Raw genomic sequence first — 4,622 nt, forward strand, 5'->3', positions numbered from 1 at the left:
CAGCTTAAAACCCCAAACAACAAGCAATGCAGATGTAGAAGCACATTCCTACGTTCTTGTCTTCTGTCCCTAACATCTCCCACAACATGATCTGATTCCCCAATGTAGAGAGAGAGCGAGAGAGAGAGAGAGAGAGAGAGAGAGAGGTAGAGAGTGAGAGACCAATAAGCATCATAAGAGAAAAAGAGGAGAGAGAGAACAAGAGGAAGAGAGTTGGAGAGAGAGAGAAATAACACCAGCTAATTTGTGTGACGCTCCAGCCATGTGTTTTCAACGTCTTTTGTACCGTTTGATCCCTGAGACAGAAATAAAGAAAATGGTTTGTATGATGACACAGTGCATCTGCAGGAGGGACATTGAGGAGGAGGGGAAACCAGTTTTGGTTTCTGTGTTTTGGGGTTTCTGCTGACTGGCAGGAGAGGAGAGGGGAGCAGAGGGGAGGAGAGGGGAGAGGAGAGGGGAGCAGAGGGGAGGAGGGGAGAGTTAGAGCATGTATCAGCTCCACACACGAGCGCAGAACTTGAGCTGGTGGACCTACAAATTAACACAGAGGTGTCAAACCAACCCAACAGGAGAAATCAGTGACATCACCTCTCTCTTTCTCTCTGCAGAACGCTCTAAAATAACCTGCTCTAGTTGCGACTTTAGCAAAGTTCAGCTAGAGTTCACTGGCGCTCCTCTCCCTTTCCAATAGGGTGAGCCTTTCATGTCTGTGCTGGCTCACTGTCTCGACTGCAACAGCAGCAGCAAATGCAGTCTGTTTGAAGCTGCCACCCAATTTATAGTAGTAGGTTCCATAACGAGCTCCACTTTTTCAGGATCGGTGTTCCCCGTGGGACAGTTGAGCTAATGTAGACTAATGCAATTAGCATGAGGTTGTAAGTAACAAGAACATTTCCCAGGACATAGACATAACTGATATTGGCAGAAAGCTTAAAAGGTCATTATCAAACAAACAGCATGCAGCAACAGAATGCCTTTAATTAGCTGTGTGAACATGTAGTAGGGATAAGCACTGTATGCTCCCTCTAATTCTCTCTCTCTTTTTCTCTCTCTCTTTTTCTCTCTCTCTCTTTCTCTCTCTCTTCTCTCAGAAGACCTGAGACCTAGGACCATGCCTCAGGACTACCTGGCCTGATGACTCCTTGCTGTCCCCAGTCCACCTGGTCATGCTGCTGCTCCAGTTTCAACTGTTCTGCCTGCGGCTATTGAACCCTGACCTGTTCACTGGACGTGCTACCTTGTCCCGGACCTGCTGTTTTGGACTCTCTCTCTGCCGCACCTGCTGTCTCTAACTCTGAATGATTGGCTATGAAAAGCCAACTGACATTTACTCCTGAGGTGCTGACCTGTTGCACCCTCTACAACCACTGTGATTATTATTATCTGACTCTGCTGGTCATCTATGAACATTTGAACATCTTGGCCATGTTCTGTTATAATCTACACCCGGCACTGCCAGAAAAGGATCGTCCACCCTTCAGAGCCTGGTTCCTCTCTAGGTTTCTTCCCAGGTTCTGGCTATTCTAGGGAGTTTTTCCTAGCCACCGTGCTTCTACATCTGCATTGCTTACTGTTTGGGGTTTTAGGCTGGGTTTCTGTACATCACTTTGTGACATTGGCTGATGTAAAAAGGGCTTTATAAATACATTTGTTTGAAATTTGATTCATATCCATCAGATCTATATGCGTCCCAAATGGCACCCTATCTCCTATGTAGTTCACTCCTTTCGCCAGGGCTTGGTCAAAAGTAGTGCACAACACAGGCCATTGGGTGCCATTTGGGACGTAGTTTGTCACTCCAATATACAGAACAAGATAGAGACAAGGCTCGCTTCTGCCATCTAGTGCTGATTGATTGACATGTCGGCTACTGTCCGATACCAATTGATTTCATTTATTTGATTGTTAAAGACACACTGTGGTCAAATGAAGAGTAGTTAGTTCTCATATTAAAACAGTGAATTACTTGAAGTTTGGTCTAGTGGTAGCTCTGCCTACTCTGGGCCACACATACCTGCAGGCAACGGGGTCATGAATCCCACCTACTGTACTATCCAATGGCGACCCGTCATTCAGGGCAGCCCCACCTTTTTGGGTTGCCTGTTTTGCATGTTATATTAAAGGCAGTAAATGAGGCTGAATGAACTGTTTTGCTGCCAGACAAGGCTCCGCTGATAGCCAGGTGTAGCAGTGGTAAGGTGTTGGGACTGCTGTTGGGACTCTGAGGTTGGGACAGCTTTATGTAGGCCCTAACAGTTTGTGGGCATAACAAAAAATTGTTGTTTGCCCCACCAAGATTTACATGCTAACATCGCCACTGGACCTATCTGTCTCCCTCTCTACCTTCCAACTGTCACTGTCCTTAAAACAAAAATATGTAAAAAAGAAACAAAATGTATACTACTGAACTGTTAGCTATTGCAATAGCGTTTAGAAAACGATGTACTGTAGGCTAGTGTCAAAACTTCTTGTCAATAGGGGGGCGCTGTTTTCATTTTGGAAAAAATCGTGCCCAAATTAAACGGCCTCGTACTCTATTCTAGATCATACAATATGCATATTATTATTACTATTGGATAGAAAACACTCAGAAGTTTCTAAAACTGTTTGAATTATATCTGTGAGTAAAACAGATATATATATAAAACAGATATAAAACAGATATATATATATAACAGATATATAATTCATTTGGCAGCAAACTTCCATACAGGAAGTGAAAAATCTGAAAACGAGGCTCTGTTTCAGGGCCTGCCTATTCAACTGGCTTTTATTTATCGATATGTATGCACTTCATACGCCTTCCACTAGATGTCAACAGGCAGTGGAAGGTTGAATGGGGTGTCTAGCTTAATCTGAGACCGAATGAGAGCTTTTGGAGTGACAGGTCCGGTATTTTGTCACATTTCGACTGCGCACGGGGGATCTCGACATTGTCTTCTGAAAAGCGTTCGGTATACATGGCGAATATCTCCGGCTCTGATTTTATTTGATACATATGATAAAAACATCATAAAGTAGGATTTTTTAACCGCCTTTGATCAGTTTATTCAACGTTTATTGGGACTTTTGGAATTTTCCGTTCTTTGCGCCAAGAGATGATGGGAATGTTCGCGCCACATGGCTAGCCAAGGATGCTAATTCGACAGAAGAAAAGGACATTCTAAAACCAAACAACGATTTATTCTGGACCAAGGACTCCTTGCACAACAATCTGATGGAAGCTCAGCAAAAGTAAGACAACATTTATGATGTTATTTCGTATTTTTGTGTAAAACGTTGACTCCTATTCTCCGCCGTGTTGGTGAGCGCTGTCTCACAATAACGCAAGCTGTATGTTATGGTAAAGTTATTTTTTTAAATCTAACACAGCGGTTGCATTAAGAACCAGTGTATCTTTCATTTGCCATACAACAAGTATTTTTATGTAAAGTTTATGATGAGTTCTTTGGTCAGATTAGGTGAGTGTCCAAAATATCTCCGGAGATTCTGGTGAATCGTTGCTACGTATTCACAATGTATAACCAGGATTTGTAGCTATAAATATGCACATTTTCGAACAAAACATAAATGTATTGTATAACATGATGTTATAAGACTGTCATCTGATGAAGTTGTCCAAAGGTTAGTGATTAATTTTATATCTATTGCTGGTTTTTGCGAAAGCTACCTTTGCGGTGAATAAATGCGGTTGTGTGTTTGGCTATTGTGGTAAGCTAATATAATTCTATATTGTGTTTTCGCTGTAAAACACTTAAAAAATGGGAAATATTGGCTGGATTCACAAGATGTTTATCTTTCATTTGCTGTACACCATGTATTTTTCATAAATGTTTTATGATGAGTATTTATGTATTTCACGTTGCTCTCTGTAATTATTCTGGCTGCTTTGGTGCTATTTTTGATGGTGGCTGCAATGTAAAACTATGATTTATACCTCAAATATGCACATTTTCGAACAAAATATAAATGTATTGTATAACATGTTATAAGACTGTCATCTGATGAAGTTGTTCAAGGTTAGTGATTCATTTTATCTCTATTTTGTCGGTTTTGTGAAAGCTACCTATGCGGTGGAAACATGGTGAAAATATGCGTTTGTGTGTTTGGCTATTGTGGTTAGCTAATAGAAATACATATTGTGTTTTCGCTGTAAAACATTTTAAAAATCAGAAATGATGGCTGGATTCACAAGATGTTTATCTTTCATTTGCTGTATTGGACTTGTGATTTCATGAAAATTATATTATATGATATCCCTGTCCTGTTAGGCTAGGCTATGCTAGTCAGCTTTTTTGATGAGGAGGATCCCGGATCCGGGAGGGTGATGAAGTAGAGGTTTTAAAGATTGAAAGCATTTGAGTTTTTCTATCTTTGGTTTTACTTTTTTCAATGACAGCGGACTAGGATGTCCTTTGGTCCACATGTCTGTCTGAAAAGACCAGAACAATGTGAAGATAAGGGAGCTGTCTGAAAAGACCAGAACAACGTGAAGATAAGGGAGCTGTCTGAAAAGACCAGAACAATGTGAAGATAAGGCAGTTGTCTGAACTCTGACCAGCCTCTTCAGAACAAGTCTAAACGGAGTGATTATTTCCCTGCAGTCTGTTTCTCCTCTG

This window comes from Salvelinus alpinus, chromosome 5, assembly GCF_045679555.1.
Source record: "Salvelinus alpinus chromosome 5, SLU_Salpinus.1, whole genome shotgun sequence".
Lineage (NCBI taxonomy): Eukaryota > Metazoa > Chordata > Actinopteri > Salmoniformes > Salmonidae > Salvelinus > Salvelinus alpinus.